A 19897-nucleotide genomic window follows, 5' to 3' on the forward strand; every position below is an offset into this window, starting at 1 on the left:
TCTGTGTCGTTTGATGTCAACTTTGGGTACATCTGATGTAACCGGTACAGTTCACCAGGCTCAGACACCAGAGTCATGGAAATATATTGGTGTTAAAATCTGCACTGTACTTTGGAATTTATTTGGGAGTCTTCCGCAATCTTTTTCATAGGCTGCACAACGACGAGACGAATCCAGGAATTTTACAACAGCGCGAGAACTAAACAACTCTCACTGTTGGTAGAACTGACGTGAAAACAACAGCACATAGACTGGGCATTTCACTCAAAAGTCAAAACATTTGCAATGCAGAGGTGGGAAAATATAAACATCTCAGACCGTATTTGTCATTTTTGCCATACTGTGCACCCAATGTGGTAAAATTACCAATAAACGACTGGAACGCCTAATTTCTTAACACTCTGGAGGTTAGAGAGGCGTATTTCGTTGTAAACCTTAAAATTGCTTCCTCCTCACCAGATAGAGGGTTTCCACACGGTATTATCACAACTGCCGTGCGACATTAGCAGAAATACCTCCAAATTGAAACTGTAGCGAACTGTTGGCATTCTACACTGAGCTCGTCATTTAGCGGACCAACGTCCATCCCTCCCTACCCGAAAGATCGCCTTTTTCAATTTTTAAGTACTCGGCCTAATTCTAGTGTTGAAATGAGAATGTATTTTCTTTTATGTTTTTCCACAAATAGCCACGTGCCGTTATACTAATTTCTACCACTCTGTAAGTACCGGAAAAAATGCGTTCTACATCAAATACGTAAATAAACATTTTTTTTCAACAAATAACTACATCCACGTGTCTCTATACTAATTTCCACCCTTGTGTAAGCACCGACATGTAGACAAGGGGTTAGTGTTGCCTTCGAACGAAACTTTTTGGTTACCTCCTGTACAAGTTGCTCAGGCATTCGTAAATCTGCACCCATCGTGGACTGGATAGCCAAAGCAACGATCTCGAAGTGGATAGCCCATCCCACGTACATACCACTGTATTTAGAAATGACTGCGCCTCAGCGATATATTACGTTAACAGCAGCGTCATTAGTGGCGGACATTAAAAACAGCTCACCCTTTCCAAACCGCCCAAGACTTGGGATTTGAGGTGTTGATGCCGATAGTCTGAACATTGTGCTTATGAATACTGTTCTTGTTCGAGACGGCAGCAGTATGTCTAATGACGCATGTACCGCCACGTCAGATGAGGTACCACTACTTATCTACCTTTAGTCGCCAGCTCTTATCTCATATGTCAGTTTTATGAAAACCATCTTGGACGCTGCAAGGAATGTGCAATGTCCCAATACTGGGCATAAATAGCAAGTACAGAATTCCATGGCATCAAAGAAGGCCGTGAACTGCCGCAGTAGAGCACGAAGATGCATGGGCTGGAAGCAAACATGCAAACACCCTTAGAAATTCATGCTTCAACATAAATGCAGATTTTAGTCAGACCTGCAGGTTGCGCTGTTGTATTTTACCACGAACGTGTCCTGTGCATTCCCCTCAATACGTTGCAAGTGTCAAATTGGTCAGAATAGTGTTCTGTGCAGCTGTGACAGCGTTATGTTCTGTAAGTAGGCTGTATAGGTTTTTTTTATTGGTAACGCCACGTAGCGCTCTGTATGAAAATCACTGGCTGTGTTGTGTGCAGTCTGTGGCTGCTTTGCATTGTTGTTCGCTATTGTAGTGTTGGGCAGCTGGATGTTAACATCGCGTAGCGTTGCGCAGTTGGAGGTGAGCCGTCAACAGTGGTGGATGTGGGGAGAGAGATGGCGGAATTTTCAGAGCAGACGATCTGGACGTGTGTCCATCAGAGACAGTACATTTGTAATATTGGATATCATGGACTGATATATATATTGCGACTTTTGAACACTATTAAGGTAAATACATTGTTTGTTCTCTATCAAAATCTTTCATTTGCTAACTATGCCTATCAGTAGTTAATGCCTTCAGTAGTTTGAATCTTTTATTTAGCTGGCAGTAGTGGCGCTCGCTGATTGCAGTAGTTAGAGTAACGAAGATTTTTGTGAGGTAAGTGATTTGTGAAACGTATAGGTTAGTGTTAGTCAGGGCCGTTCTTTTGTAGGGATTTTTGAAAGTCAGTATGCGTTGCGCTAAAAATATTTTGTGTCGGTTTAGTGTTGATCAGAATAAGTAAAGAGAGTAATGTCTGAGTACGTTCAGTTTTACTCAGCTGTTTGAAAATCAAATAATGTAAGAGGTTTATCAGCGCAGTAATTCATTAATTTTTCTAAGGGGACGTTTCAGTTCGAACTAAGAAAATTCGAAAGTGAGCAAACTGTTGGTGCCCGTATGATGTGTGCTTTCGTAACCAACTTACCAGAAAGTGTTTGGGGATTCAAGAGGCACCACATCCAAGATTCGTACCGCATACATGAAAAGTGATACAATATCAACCACAGAGTCACAACGCCGACGAATGTGTGTGTTGAGTGATCGTGGCGGACTGTCATTCAAGAGATTGTGACGAAAAGTAAGAGGACGACAGCTGCAAAAGTCTCTGCAGAACTGAATGTCGCACTCGCGAATATTGTCAGCACCAAAACAATGCCAAGGGAGCTCCATAAGCAGTGACTCACAGGGCGAGCTGGAATATCAAAACCACTCATTGGTGATGCAAAGTCCGCAGCTCGTAGTCGTGCGGTAGAGTTCTCGCTTCCCGCGCCCGGGTTCCCGGGTTCGATTCCCGGCGGGATTTTCTCTGCCTCGTGACGACTGGGCATTGTGTGATGTCCTTAGGTTAGTTAGGTTTAAGTAGCTCTAAGTTCCAGGGGACTGATGACCATAGATGTTTAGTCCCATAGTACTCAGAGCCATTTGAACCATTTTTTTGGTGATGCAAATGTCCCTAACAGCAAAACGTGGCGCTAGAGCCATAAAACCAGGACTACGGAGCAGTGGAAGAAAGTCATGTGGTTAGATGAGTGATATTTCACGTTTTCAACTTCTGGCCGAGTTCACGTGCCAGGAATGAAACATGACGATTTCGGTGGTGATATATTCAGACATATCGTGGTATTACACGGGACCCGTGGTTGCTCTGCATGGTCGGATTACTGCCAAGGATGATGTGACCATTTTGGCTGACCTGGTGCGTTCCATCATAGAATATTTGTTCGTCAATGCTGGCGCTCTGTTTCAAGATGTTGAGGCTCCCGTTCACAGAGCTCTCACCGTCCGCAGCTGGTTGTGTGGTCAAGAGGATGAGTTGTTGCATCTTCCCTCTTCACCACAGTCACAGGATCTAAATATTATTGCGGCTTACCTGAACTTGCCACTAGTTTACAGGAAGAACGGTATAAAATTCTTTGAAATCTATTAGCTGACTCCGTGTTTTTTCACCCTTTTGTTAGGTACAAATCTACTTGCCAGTAGTGGCATACGAAAATGTTCACTGGACCGGGACTCGAAACTGACTTTCCTACGTATTAAGAGGCGTCGAGTTAACTGCTACGGCTATCCGTCCATGCTTCCAGGACTGACCCATATTTCTATATACCATAGTGTCTTCATTCCTATATCGTAGTCCACTAAATACATCCCCAATGCTCACAACAATACTTGGATTTCTGCACAGGGAGAGTGATACAACGAGGGACTGAGACCACTGTTCGGCCGGTGTGGCCGAGCGGTTCTAGGCGCTTCAGTCTGGAACCGCGCGACCGCTACGGTCGCAGGTTCGAATCCTGCCTCGGGCATGGATGTGTGTGATGTTCTTGGGTTAGTTAGGTTTAAGTAGTTCTAAGTTCTAGGGGACCGATGACTTCAGATGTTAAGGCCCATAGTGCTCAGAGCCATTTGAGCTAGACCACTGTTGTTATCCTCGTGTACCCGCTTATACCTACTTACACGCATATCAGGAAGAAATAGACGCTGTTGACGATTCACAGCTGTACGAAATACTTCGAGATTAACCCTTTTAGTTCCAACAATGTGCACAAATATATAATTTTAAAAGTTTTTCAGAAACTTAATCTTTATTATCAGAGCAAGCCCCGAAGCAAAAGAAATTTTCAAAAAGTATAACATTCAGTTGTTTTCAGCAGCTAATTTCAGTTTGGGGCCACTGCGATATACAGTTTTCAACGACCCATCATTTTGTCTGATGTATTTGATATCAATTTCGCATTTTTCCTAGATGCCCTCCAACAGTCACGTAGCACTATCCCCGCATCCCAGCGGCGATTGTTGTGTTGAACGCTGTTACTGCTGCAGTGCACCACATTTGTAGAAGCGCCTCAGCGTACCGCTAGGTGTCTCTGCCTTGCAATAGTTTCATGAGAAATGCATTGTTACTACAAAAAGTAATTAATACAATGGTGGTTTGAGGCAGAAACCACTGGTGCTCAAAGAGATAATTCGCCGACAAGCACGTTAATTACAAGCAAGGTGGGCATACAATGATATCAATATTGATTTCTGTACAGGAATCCAAGTAATAGTGCTAGAATTAGAAACGAATTTAGTGGAATACGATATGAGGATGTAGACAGTGTGACATATGGGAGTTTGGGACGGTCTGAGGAGCGTTCATCGATAGCCGAAGCGGTTAAGGTGACAGCTCGTGAAAAGTGTGATATCCAGCTTCCAGTCCCTGTCCGACACAAATTTTCATATGTGACTATTGGCTAGTAGTCTACGCATAACACAGCAGCGGTCAGCGAAATAATTTCGAAGTATTTCCTACAGCTGTGTATCGCCTACAATGTTCCGGTTTTTCAGAAATTCAAGTAAGTCTAAGACCAGCGGAAAAATGCTCCTGTCATAGCACAAAATAGACGAATATGGTCCTGTTTAAATGACTCCGACTGAAAATTGGGCTACCAGCAGTTTCATCCTACTTTCGTCAGCACCCAAAAATTTTGAGATGTGAACATATTTGTGCTCTTTTTAACTTGCAACTTACCTCTCACTCGCGTGAGCCCCCTAACTGTAACTCGCTGGCACCGATTAGTCCATCGTTGTACACCGTGAGTCCCAGTTCCGTGAGGACTGCGGCTATGAAAAATAAAAATCATGGATTATATTCACAAAATCACTGTATTTATCCAAAACAGTCTCCCCCTCCCCTCGAAATAATAAACAGCTGAAATCGTTTTAAGAGCGCTTTGAAACTGTCGGTGCAGTCCTTTTTTAGAAATGCATTTAATACTGAAGTACAGTTTTCTTGGATGCTCTTTATGGCGTCGTAGCGGTGTTATTTCATTGTTCAATTAGGTGGCCAACCAGATGTCGACTGGGTCCAAATCCGGCGAACACGGCAGGTGATCCAGGATTGTGATTCGCATACTGGCCAAAACTCGCACATGAACTTGACATTACAGGCTGGGGCGTTGTCGTGGAGGAGCGACCAGGAACATTCCTGTCGGTATTCCACAAGTGTTCGACGAATTGTCGCCCACGAATGATGGAGGACTCAAAAAACTTGTTGTTGGCTCACTGCTCCACAGCCATTTTCCGACGAGTGTCGGACATGTACCGTTACATTCGCAGCCAGGACACCATCTACACGGGTGTTGTCGAAACTTCAAGGACACACGCCACGGGATAGCGCTGCAGTTTGGAATTTCACACTGGCAGTCCTAACGGGACTGTAACACAGTGTAAGACGTTCATACACATCTACTCCCATTTGATCATTCACACTCACTCATTGCCGTTATCCCTTTGAGTTCTGTGTCACTGTCTCCTGTCTCACAGTGACAGTCTCCTTCCTTCCGTCCTAATTCTCGCACTGTCACTGTCTTCCTCTTGCTCTGTTATTACTACTATCTCATTCACTCTTTCGTACTGCTGCTGTCGCTTCTCACTGTCACTCTCCTCTCTGTTCCTCGTTGTCACTCTCACAGACTGTCTCTCATCATCACTGGCTCTCACTCATTTCCACTTTCTCCTTCTCTTCATTCCTCTCTCAAGGGCACTGCCTGTTTCACTTTTTTCCTAGCGTTGTTCTGTCACTGTTACCTATGTCCCACTGCCATTGTGACCCCCTTTTCCTCTCACACTGCCATTGTCTCCTTCACTCTTTCTATACCACAACCACAACTTCCAGTATTTGCCACTTTTCTGGTACCCCTCTTCTGTCAGTGTGTTTTAAACAGGGGCATATTTGCCTTTTGTGCTCCGATAGGAGCATTTTTCCGCTGGTTCCCTTTTTTTTCCTGCTACAACCGGGCATGTCACTGATATGAAAAGAACTTTAGAGGCCAGTAAAATTTTGATAGTCTACTTACGTGAAATCGAAATAACGCAAAATTAATTTTACACATCAGACATGACTTTACACGCACAAAAATTGTGGATGTCCCTCAGTACTACAATATAGGGCTCCAAAAGCCCTGTTGATGATAACGGAGACGCTTTTCAGCATATTTTTCTGTTGTTCGCCACATCATAAACTACGTTTTCACCGCTCACCGGGTTTTACGTGCGTATTTTACTTACACAAGCAGCGAAACTTTAAACCTCTGTATCTCGGAAACGGATAAAGATGTCAGGAAAATTTTTGTGGTTGTTCGCAATAGGGATTACGAATATCCTAAAAATTACAGCCTTTTTTTTGCGAATTGCTGCCTTGGAATTGGCGGCTCTGTTCAAAAATGGCTCTGAGCACTATGGGACTTAACTTCTGAGGTCAACAGTCCCCTAGAACTTAGAACTACTTAAACCTAACTAACCTAAGCACATCACACACATCCATGCCCGAGGCAGGATTCGAACCTGCGACCGTAGCGGTCGCGCCGTTCCAGACTGAAGCGGCTAGAGCCGCTCGGCCAATCCGGCCGGCGGCGGCTCTGTTTACGTACCCAAAAACTATGTTTTGGGGATTTTTGTCAATGACAAAGGTTTTTGAAAACGTGCATGGCACTCCTAGATCAATTCCTAGAGAACGTACCGTTAAAATTAGAGCAATGGACTGCTGACGGTGAAAAAATGGTTGTAAAACGATATTTTCGGGTTTTGCCAGGTATCGGCCCAAGAACAAAATGGTGCCGCCGTAAGCCGCTTAAGGAGCAGTGTGACTACATCTAATGTGAAAAGGAGAAACCGATTTGCTCCATTTGTCTGAGCTGGAGGAAGTGTATGAGACTCGAACTTTGTAATGAAGTACAGTTACAGTAAGATGATCCTTCTGTTGGGTTTCGTATGGCCCCTACCTACGGGCTATCCAAAATACTTGACCCTTCTTTTGTATCACCAATAGAACCCGAGGTACGAGCCTCGGAAAAATCCCGGTTTTACGCGTGGTGTTGTGGAACATATTGTTAGTGTGTCTATTAAAAACTACACGGCAACTGTTTTTCTCTATTTTGACACAACTGCACTCTGTTTTGTATGCCAACGACTTTTCTTCATCGCATTAGCCTTGGTAATGTGTTATGTTTTTGGTATTTACATATTTCTGTCCATCCCCTGTATAGCCACAACCTGCTCTGCCGATTACTTTTTTGGGTGCTACAGCCATCGTGATTGTTCGTCTTTGGTTTTTGTTGCGGAGACGTGACTAATGCACGGTAGATTTATGGCACAATCCAGGCTATTTTGTTACCGTTCCTGCACAGACAAATAAACGTTCTATCGCAGCCAGAAACAGAGGTGCACACTTCTAGCATTATCCAACGATCTTCTGAAGATGTACGAGGAATTTTTCTAAATCAGAGTGTAGTTTGAACTGGTCTGTGAAGAAGAAACAAACGCAATAATAATCAATACTTTTGTAATTGGTAATTAATTTTTATCAGTTAAATACTTTGTAGTTCACTGTACACACTGAAGAGCCAAAGAAACTGATACACCTGCCTAATATCGTGTAGGGGCCCCGCGAACACGCAGAAGTGACGCAACACACTAATGTCTGAAGTAGTGCTCGAGAGAACTGACACCATGAATACTGCAGGGCTGTCCATGAATCCGTAAGAGTACGAAGGGGGTGGACATCTCTTCTCAACAACACGTTGCAAGGCATCCAAGATATGCTCAATAATGTTCATGTTTAGGGAGTTTGGTGGCCAGCGGAAGTGTTTAAATTCAGAAGAGTGTTCCTGGAGCCACTCTGTAGCAATTCTGGACATGTGGGGTGTCACATTGTCCTGCTGCAATTGCCCAAGTGCGTCGGAATGCACAATGGACATGAATGGATGCAGGTGATCAGATAGGATACTTACGTACATGTCACTGTCAGAGTCGTATCGAGACGTATCAGGGACCCCATATCACTCCAACTGCACACGCCCCACACCATTACAGAGCTTCCACCAGCTCGAACAGTTCCCTTCTGACATGCAGGATCCGTGGATTTATGAGGTTGTCTCCATACCCGGAAGCGTCCATCCGCTCGATACAATTTGAAACGAGACTCGTCCGACCAGGCATCATGTTCCAAGTCATCAACTGTCCGATGTCGGTGTTGACGGGCCCAGGCGAAGCGTAAAGCTCTGTGTAGTGCAGTCATCAAGGGTACACGAGTGGGCCTTCGGCTCTGAAAGCCCATATCGATGACGTTTTGTTGAATGGTTCCCACGCTAACACTTGTTGATGGCCCAGCGTTGAAATTTGCAGCAATTTGCAGAAGGGTTGCACTTCCGCCACGTTGAACGATTCTCTTCAGTTGTCGTTGGTCCCGTTGTTGCCGGATCTTTCTCCAACTGTAGCGATGCCTGAGATTTTATTTTTTACCAGATTCGTGATATTCGCGGTACACTCGTGAAATGGTCGTACGGGAAAATCTCCACTTCATCGCTATCTCGTAGATGCTGTGTCCCATCGGTCGTGGGCCGACTGTAACATCACCTTCAAACTCACTTAAATCTTGATAACCTGTCATCGTAGCATCAATAATCGATCTAACAACAGCGCCAGACACTTGTTTTATATACGCGTTGCCGACCGGAGCGCCGTATTCCGCCTATTTACACATCTCTGTATTCGAATACGTTTTGGCCCTTTAGTGTAATCTGGTATTGCGAATGGCTGGTGAAACGAGCATCGATATGAGTAATGTACCAGAGTCGCAAATCTTCGTGTCATTGTTTCAAGATTGTGCAAGATACTGAAATTCCCATCCAAAATAATTTGCGTATAAATGTATTTCCGTGTGATTTCAATCATTAGGTGATCCGTATAACGGACGATGAAGACATCTTTCGCATGGGGCCTCAGTTGAAGCTGTACCAATGTACGTAGACGAATTGTGGTACCGATATTTCATGTTTAACTGTGCCACCAGTGTTTAATTCTTGTATGTAATCAGTTATGTGTTGCGTGACTTTTCATTTCACATGATGTCATGGGGAACGGTCTGGGTTCAGATCTCGCAGCATCTCAGGGGTGTCCTAAATGCTCACCCGATACCTCACATAAATTTTCGCCCCTGGTCCAGAATTTTTCCGAATGCTGACAGTTTCAGTTTGAATAATTTAACCATTTATTGTATTGTAGGAAAATAGAAGTACATACGAACACCATAAAATGACAAACTACATCTACAATGTAATACTAAGTTGCAAGCGCTGGGCAAATGTGTGCTATTACTACAGGAAGAAGAAGGAAGGTAGATATATAGTCGTCAGTCATTGTCCCGAGCCTCAACGTTGAACTTTTGAAGGTCGATTTAATTGTGTTTGGGCTTTTGGTTTGGGTTTATTGTGTTTTGTTGTGTGCGTAGGTTAGAAGTTTCGTCATAGTCGAGGGGAGTTTCGTTCGTGTCAGCATTCGGGCATATGTAAATTAACTCGCGCTCGTGCATGCAGTTTGCCGAGAATAAGTGAAGTTCAGAAAGGAGTAGTCAACCAGTAACCACAGATAATGAGTTGGATATGAATGTTCGGTAGGATAAATCGGAAGAGATCGAAACTAAGGAAAGTCAAAATGATAATGTGTAACGATCAGTTGTAGCAGAGAGTGAACCGAGTAACTTACAGGACTGTGGGGACGTGTCCGAACCTAAAGACTTTGTGTGAAGAAGGTGTGACAATGTCACAGGCAACGGAAAACTGAGAAGTCATTGGACTCGAGAAATTAACGTAGAGTGTTAAAAATCGTGCGCCAACTCCTCCAGTTCCGTCACCGTTTGACCTCTAATCCTTTTGACTGAAATGACCCCGGAAAAATGACAATACGATAAAAAGGACGAGTGCCACAAAAAGACAGTGGAACATTTTAAGGAAAATAAAAAAAATTCTGTCGTTGATAAATATGCAATAAGACGAGAAAAACGGCGAGTGCTACAAAAAACAAACAAACATAGGAACTTTTTATGAAAAATAGGGAATATTTCGCGAGGATCGAACAGAAGCTAGCGGGTCACGTAATAGGGTGCGATGAGAGGGTCGTCAAGGTGGATAGGAAACTTGGCAAGGAGATAAAAAAACTAAAGTCAAAACGACTCAGAAAATTGATGAGCAATTGCATATTTGCGTCATTAAATAGGTACCTTGTTTCAGAAAGTGAAAGGCACAACGGACAAACTGCATAAGATATAAACGAAATCAAAGAAAGGAAAAGCGAAGTCACAGACGAAGTAACAAAGGTCAAGGAACAACTCGAACAGCTATCGCTTCGACAGACACCGCGTCAGACCGGACCATGACAGTTACTTTAGATCAGAAAGAAATCAATTTATTATCTCAATTCAAGGAAATTCAGATGGACGTTAACCGCAGAAGCTGTAAAGCACTGGTCGAGTTATTTGAGGAAAAGGAACCAAGCAGTGGTTCAGGTAAGTGCAGCGAGATTAGCGAACCAGTCATTAGAGGAAAATAAAGGAGAAAGGAAGAGAAAGAATTGTGTCAATTAATTAACAGACCCTACAACATGCAATACACACATGTCAGCCAGCAATAACAGTCGGTACGGGGCATAAAGAAGTCAAGGATGACGGAAAACGCTAATACTTTGTCTAGGTACAAAAATATGCTCTATTCCTGGACCGTTCATAGTCTTCGTCCAAAGATTAGTACTGAACAGTTCCAAGGCGGACTACCGGGGTCACAGTCGCAATATCGAGATACGCTTCAGTACTTCAGAGAGACGGTGAAATGTAACCAGTTTCTCGACGCAGCTTACGAGCAGAAGAAATCAATAACCATGTGACAAAAAAATATAAAAATATAATAGTTAAGGGTCACAGTACAGGTGATATCGTTGCTTTCCAACAGTAGTCGCTTGAACTTGGGTACGAACGTAGAACTGAAGTTGGAGAACCTGTACACTTCACAAAATCTCACTTCGAGGTGGAGCAATACGCTCCACAAAATTCAAACTGGTGAGGGAGGCATCCGCCCCGGAAAAAAAAAAAAAACAGAGTAATCCTCGTGCACCATGGCGACCACCGTACCGACCAGATGACGGAGGAAGGAGTGATCAGCGGAGAAAAGGCATGGACCCTATGAAAGAACGTAGTTCTTACCCGCAAAGGAATCAATGCAATCATGACAGTTAGGAATAACCAGTGCAGTTGACTAGCGGCCGAAGCTCCAATCTTGCCATTAGAAGGTATACTACTAACCGGGATTTATTGATCTTGACGAACTGAAAGGAAAATTGTGAGAAGGTGTCGATAAGTACGACAATCGTATGATGGATACTGCAGATCTTGTTATCGATGTAAAGAGGGTGCTGCAAATAGGGCCGTGCATTCTGGACTCAGACAGTCAAGTTTTGGAACCAGATAAAGAAGTTTACGAGATGTGCAGTAAGGAAGAGCAGCAGCTGGAAATGTAAGAGTTTGATGCAGTACATGGAAGCGCACGGAAGTCGAATAGCAGATCAGGCCCGATTTCGAAAGTGAATCACACACTCTCAATGCAAACTTCTTAATTATATGGAACCTGTCTTTGAAGGCGATTATGTGACTCGAGTTCTTGAAGTTTTACAGAGTAGTACTATGCCTGAAACAAAAATATGGACAGGTATGTTCGAATGAAAAAGGAATTAAAATAATCAATAAGGCCAATTTTGATGATTTGGCTAATAAGAACTTTGACATATTAGGAATTGTACGCACTGGGGAAGCAAGACTGCTACCAGAATGCATGGGAGAGCAATTAATGGAATTAGTAACAGAAGAAGAGGCGTCAGGTGCTGTGGGAGGCTGCGAAGATAATGAGGAGTGTTAAGAGGTAATGGGAGAGTTGTGGCGCCCTGAAAATATTCTAAGTTCGGAGTTGGCGTGGCCGCACGGGCCGCTCGGCAAGCATTAGCCGGAGCAAGGGGGGAAGCCCCAGAGCAGGCCGACCGCGTGGCTGGGAATTCCATACTGACACTGTGTCAAGGACTGTGCTTTGTGTCGATGAAGGAGATTTGTATGCCGAGAGTGCCAAAGATGGCGGACTTTGTAAAACCATAATGGCAGACATTTCACAGTTCATGTAGAAATTAATAATAGCCAGAGGAATCATGATACCTTAAAAAGAAACATGTACATTACCATTATTTTCACGATGATTCTGATGGTGTAATCAGATTTTCAATATCTTTATTAGTTTAAAGTTTAGTATCTGACTGTAAATTATACAAGTAACACCCAGCAACGAGTTTCCAGAATCTAAATAGTTCATCAGATTTTGTCGATCGACGGGTCTTTAGAAATCTATTAGTGTAAATCTAAACTGGCACGAATTAAAGGCATCTAACTTGAATAGTACATGAGTTATTGCAGGTCAAAGTGACCGATTACTATTTATCGCGTCAGGCCATAAGTACTCCACAGTTACTTGAAAAAACGGTAACAGCATGCTTATAAATATATTTATTCGTCTATGTCTTTGTTTATATCCGATATATACTATTCATGAAGAAATTAATCAAATATTTACTATGCTTTAGAAAGCACAGAAACATTAGGCTACTGGCCTACTTTTGTTTCTATTCCTATGATATATGTTTATTTAATTTGTTTATGTATTTAATAGTGTGCGCTAGAGCATGTTTATGGTCCAGCAGTAGGAATATTTATTTAATTTCAAGTTATTTAAATGTAAATCCAGTATTTCGTATCGGTTTCAATATGTTTGTGAGTGTCAATTGGTTTGGAAACATGGCGGGAGCGCTCTAGCCAATCACAGCGCTCGTTACTATGGTAGGCGACTACCGAAGTCAGTAGAGAGACTGTATGGAAGTGGGGGAGGAACATCGGGTCGCACAGGTCACGGAGGAGTGCTGGACGGGAAGGCGCGGTGGACGGTCGCAGGATATTTTATTGAAGTACTTGAAGTACTTGGAGAGTGTTGAGGAGTATGCGCATGGTATCGGGAAATTGAAATAATTCGTAGTGCCGGCTTGTGCCCTTGTGAGATTTCCGTGGATTCTGCAGTGAAGACGTAGCATGCGTTTAGAAGTGAATATCTCGCGAGCTATGTTTTTGTTCATAAGTAATTACGTGAAGTAGGAATGTATTATTTACCTGTTATTAAACTTATATTTTATTTAATTGCTGGACCATCGACACCAGGAAGTGTTTTGCAGTAATAAATGGCATTCTTAAAGGTACTTCTGCTATCGTAGTCGCTGGCCGCTGCGGCCAAGCGGTTCAAGGTGCTTCAGTCCAGAACCGCGCTGCTGCTACAATCGCAGGTTCTAATCCTGCCTCGGGCATGGATGTGTGTGATGTCCTTAGGTTAGTTAGGTTTAAGTAGTTTTAAGTCTAGGGGACTGATGACCTCAGATGTTAAGTCACATAGTGCTTAGAGCCATTTGAACCATTTTTTGCTGTCTTAGTCATCATTTAAAGTCGTTAAAAATAGTACCTGCTGAGTTTATTAAATTGCAATCTTTTATTTATAAATTTCTATGTTACATTCAAAATTCCCAATTGACCAGTGATAGGAACCTTCGATTATTCGATTCATGTGTATATTCATATTGTATACTGTAGATTCAGCAGTTTTTGGCTTGTAATGCGGCAACTACGTGACCTAGCCCCTGGACAACGGAACCAGCCAAACTTTTAATTTTTCAGCTCTGAGTCTGAAGGTACCTAGTTGAGGGTCACACATTTTTTGTTTGAAAGCCCGCAAGTGGGTAGATGGTTGGTTCGGTTACGCCAAACAGAGGACGAAAAATACTTAGTGTCAAATCTTCAGAAGGTCGGTTCGACATTTGACATATTTCTTCACACAAGAGAGTGGATAGGTGCGTTGGTAGATGTACCGAAAAACGGTTATCATTTAAGCAGAGGTGAATACGAATGTACGAACACAGAATGCGTGATAAAACTCCATGAGAAGAAATGTGTTATAGGCACTTGGAGTCCAGCCCTTCTGATGTTTGATGGTTGAAACAGAGAAGAAAGTAGGAGCACTGAACAGTGAAGATGAGGATCACCTGTGGGGCGTGCTATTCGAGTTAAGGGACGTGCATAGACAGTAAACACTGGAACGTTCTATGTTGTGTTATGTTGAACGTTAATAAGGTAAAATCATGAAAAAATAAGTTCATAAGACACAAATTTTTCTATTTCTACTGTGAACTGCACTGATTAAGGAGAAGAATTCGCGGCAGTTCCGTAGATATCAAAACAATCAAGAGCCACAAATCGAAGTGGTGGCAACACATTTCTCTCCTGAAACAACTAGCAGGATTATGAGAGTCTGAGATCAGACAGCAGGTCTTACACCCATTGACGGTAGTAGACTTGAAGAACAGGAAAATTAATCTAATCCATGTTTGAATAGTAGAGGATGACTTCCCGTGAAAGTTGGAATCATTGTAACGGTGTGTAAGGTGTTAAGGGCTACAGCACCACATGAGCTATTAGATGAGTTTGCCCATTCAGTATGATCTATGTGTTGTAGCTTTCACTAGGAGCCAGTAGCGTGTTGCACTGCGTCATGATTGCCCATAGCACGGAGGCACTCAGTGATGTTGATTTCACGGTCGTGATAGAGCGCCGTGCCATCAGGGATTCTTTTGTATTAATGTTTCAGAGAGCCGGTTGCGGGATGCTGGGGTATTAAGATGGGTAGTTAGATTACAGAGACACCACTTGAATGTACCGAGTCGAATGGCCTAAAGATGCACGATTTTAATGTGTTCTTGTTAAGCTGTTCACAGGGAGTGCAACTGCAGTCTGGAGGGAATCCTTGTTTGTAATTACAAATATCATGGAAAAAGAGAGGTACAGCTCATGAAGGAAACGAATAATAAAGAATAATATAGTTCGATAAGAGGAAAGGTAATGTTGAGAGTTCACAGGTACGTACATAGATTTATGAAAGGTAATATTACTGAGCTGCGGCTCATTACAGAAAGTTATGTATTTTTTACCTTGTCTACCATATTTTACGTGTGCATATGTTGTGTGTTTCAGGGTAACAAACCATTTTATGGTAACCATTATCCATTCAGGATTCCAGGAGCATAAAGGAAAATCATTAAGCAAGGAAATACAAAAAATATAGACTGCTGTGTATGCACAGTAGTTAGAGTAACAGCGTGCAAATAAGCAAGGTACTCAGGTATCCGCTAAGTATGGACTTAAACATCGGGGGTAAATGTGTAATGTGATAGATTGTAACAGCGGACATTGTCATCCATAAAGTCGGGATCTACCGCACCCCTGAACAGATGGATATGATCCAGAATAATCTCCATTCAATACCGCTATGCTGAAACGGTACCTCACGCAGGGATGGACAACAGTGTTGGGCCATTATGCATAATGCCAGTCAACACCGTAACTCCTAAGCCATACCGATGACGTTCATGAACATTCAATGACGTGACAGTCTGTGAGGTGTAACTTCTTCCCCTGTCTCTCCACTCTAATTGGTGGCGAGAATCGCTTGCAACAGTGAAGCGGGTTTCGTTTGAGAACATCACTTTGGACCACTGTTGCATGCTCCCTACACCAAAGAGCGCGTTCTCGACTGTGGCGTGGTTGACATGCGTTGCATTTAACAGGATTCCGAACACACAAATCAGCCTCATTTAATAGCCGCGAAATAATTATGGCGGAGAGACGTGTACCGGTAGCGGTTGCAAGGTCTGCAGCGATCTGCTTAGGAGTGCGATGTCCGTTCCTTTTCAAATGGTTCAAATGGCTCTGAGCACTATGCGACTTAACTGCTGAGGTCATCAGTCGCCTAGAACTTAGAACTAATTAAACCTAAGCAACCTAAGGACATCACACACATCCATGCCCGAGGCAGGATTCGAACCTGCGACCGGTTCCTTTTCAGGTCTAAGGTAACGTATCGAACGTGTTGCGGTGAGGTGCTCCGTCTACGACCATCAGCATGCTTTCGCAAAGCATTTCCACCTTCAGTGGGCTTTGTTGATTGCGAGATGACGCTTTTGGACACGCCTGTTATTTTGGCCCTTGTAGTGACACTCTGACTGGCTTTGAGCAATCCAGACGCTCTTCCACGCTTGTAAGCGCCCAAGTGATGTCTCGCAGAGATGTTGCTGTACCACACGGAATATCGCACTAATCGTTTTCACAACGACGTTCGTCACTCACCGTAGTGTGTGAACTGTTGAATTTATACAGAAAGCTTTTGCACAGTCCTCGCTGCAGTTTACACGTCCTTCCCCTTACATTATGTTTACTATCATTGATCGGGCGTTCCATAGCAATCGTCGGTTGTTCCGTAGCAATTGGCAGTTGTCTCTTAGCAAGTGTCAGTTGTTCCTTATCAGTTGTGAAGCAGTATACTTTATTTTGAATTTGTTTAGTGTGAAAATATTTGTAATCTATGTTGAACATGTCAGTGTTCGGTTTTGTGTAGTTAAGTTACCACAAGAGAAACAATGTTTTACAAAGTTATACTTAAATTTTCTCACACAGTAACACAAATGATATTTTAGACGAATTTTACAAAGTCATGGAGATCAATGCATTATTTATGTTCATATACATTCAAACTACACTACGTCAAAGTCTTCTTCTTAGATCTTCAAACATCAGGTTGGTTAGCACCAATTTTCCAGACATTTCTGTTTTCTGGCTTCCTCTTGAGAGCAGTATATGTGGCGCAGATGATATCCCCATGATGTGCCTCTTGTATTTTTCCCTTCTACTGTCCTTTCAATGTTATTTTTAGTAATACAACCATGTCTCTGCAGATGGCCGACCCATGTGTCCCTTCTGTGTTCGACTACCTTCAGGAGACAAGACTTCTCTTGCTCCACTCTGTGGACCAGCCCTTTGTTTGATATCTTGTTTATCCAGGAAGTCTTGAGCATTCTGAGGTAGCAGCCAGGGACATTCTAAGGCCCAAGCGACACAAGCCGTCGCGTGGAACACCAAGCTGAAAGAGGCGCCCAGGTGCAAAATTTATAACTGGAACGTGTGAAAATGTACGAGGGAAATGCGGGAAAGGGGAGGGCTCAAAATTACAAGACATTAGTGTGGCAAAAAGTACCCAAAATTGGCCCTTCTAGCACCACATCTCGAAAGCTGTTATTTTACGTTTTCTGCTTCTGCAAGTGTCCATATTTTATTTCCATACAGCAGCACATTCCAAACAAACATATTTATGAAATTTTTCCTGAGATGTTTGCCTATGCTGCTGGATGTGGAAAAGTTTCTTGTCTTGTTCAAAAATGGTTCAAATGGTTCTGAGCACTATGGAACTAAACTTCTGAGGTCATCAGTCCCCTAGAACTTAGAACTACTTAAACCTAAGTAACCTAAGGACATCATACACATCCATGCCCGAGGCAGGATTCGAACCTGCGACCGTAACGGTCGCGCGGTTCCGGACTGAAGCGCCTAGAACCGCTCGGTCGCCCCGGCCGGCTCTTGTCTTGTTAAAAGGAGCTTGTGTCTGATAGATTCAACTTGCAATAGCCGACCTTGACCTTCAGTGTGATGTATTTCCCCCTCGATAGGCAAACAGTTCGACGGTCTCCAGTCGCTCATTTTTAAATGAGCACTGGGCAACGGCATTGAGTTTTGTTTTCTCGCTATTAAGATTTTTGTATACCTTCAGTAATTTTCATGTTATAGGAAGAGCTGAGGGTGGTTTCCATCTGAGCCAGCATCGCTTCTAATCTTCACTCAATACTGCGATGTCATCAGAAAATCTCAGCGCGCCTAATTTCTTAACATGACTTTCAATTCCTTCTACAAATCCTAGTTTCTCCATAGCCTCATTTATTGCCCTCTGAACGTATCCATTGATTAAGGCAAGAGAGAGTAACGCAGCTTAATAGTGCTTCATTTTGATATTCTCTACATATCATGACAACTACCTCTTTTCTACACAGACTCTGCACTACCCTTTTGTCGTCATACTTTGTGCCAGTCTCTCTCAGCATCTTAAAAGGCTGCCGCCAGTCTACCCTGTCAACTGCTTTTCCGAAGTCGATGAAGGCAAAATAAGTGTTGACGCTTATTTATTCTTTCCTCAAGAATTAATTGATTAATTTTAAGCCGAATTTGCTTCTCTTCTGAAACCAGAATGGTCGTCAGTGGTCATTGTGTGACGGTACGTCACATAAATGGAGAAGTCTTTTTTATGAGACGTGTGAATTATAAATTATTTCAAGACTGTGTACGTGTGAGCGATGTATAACAAATAGTAAAGAACGCAAGTTATTATTATAAAAACACAGTTATCGATGTAATTATCAAAACACAGTTTTTTGGTATAATCTCTGTGTAACATAGGCCATGAAGATCAGAGATAATGTTTTGATTGAACGAGCTCTACTGTTTTGTTTCGTCTAGAGGCAGGCCGCCATTCTAGCGCTGGACAATAATTAATGTAAGTTTTTCTGTATTTTTGAAAAATATAATAGAAATTGTTATTAGAAAGTGTGTATTATTGACTTTGTAGTCACCTCTCATGATCGCAACCATTAATTATAATTAACAAAGTTTTTACAGAACTTCGTAGTGCAGGGAGCTTATTTCCCCTAGCAGTATTTAGTCGTCCATTACGCTGACGATTCATGTTATTAAATGTAAATGTGAGAGACTTCTCAGTTTTGATCTTTCATTAATTTCAAAGTTAAAAAGAATAGTGATAGATTTATTTACCATAATTCACAGCACTGAATGAGTTTAGTATGTTTCATTTTGACCGCCTAACGGCACATGAGATTCTCTCCAGTTTTTCCTTGCAAATAATGAACAAGAAATATTGAAAATCATTACATTCTGTAATATCTCAGTTAATCTTTGTGTAGTTTGGTACATAAATAACCAGTAGTCCCTGAGACCCATATTAATAATTACAGTTTGCGTAAGAATACGCATATTTTCTTTCCTAAATAGCAGCGCTCACGCAAACTATTTATTAGAAGGTGGTGAGTCGCGCGTTGTTTAAAAAAATATTATATCGTACGTACTTCGGAGCAGCCGATGTCCGTACGAGTGTTATCGCGGTATAACTTAATTAAAAGTCTCATGCTAGCCCACGGTATTTGAAGCCACCCCAACCAAAATCATAAAAAATATAATTATAAAAAACAAAAATATATAATTATCCTGTGATAAAGTGGCCACACACACACACACACACACACACACATGCGTATACGCTTATACCGTGATAAGGTTTTCACTTTCTCCAAATGTCCATTTATGTGACGTACCGTCATAATTGCATCCATCCGGCCTCCTAAGCGCCGTAGACTGTTAGAAGTCAAGATATTGGAGGCATGTTTTACCAAACTGAGGGCCTTATATTGTTCACATCTGTTGGCAGATGAGCTCTTTGGTATTGGCACTGTGAAACATGTGAACAAGTTTTAATTTGTCAATAATGTTGATATGCAGAGTATCTAAAAATATGAAAGGTTTGCGATTATAACATTACAAGCGTGAATGTCTAATAAATAACTGTCAAACTGACTTTGAGTAATAGTGAATTTGACCAACATACCATCCATGTTTGTATGGGATTGTTAAGGCAATGCCTTTTCTT

Source organism: Schistocerca piceifrons, chromosome 3, assembly GCF_021461385.2.
Source record: "Schistocerca piceifrons isolate TAMUIC-IGC-003096 chromosome 3, iqSchPice1.1, whole genome shotgun sequence".
NCBI lineage: Eukaryota > Metazoa > Arthropoda > Insecta > Orthoptera > Acrididae > Schistocerca > Schistocerca piceifrons.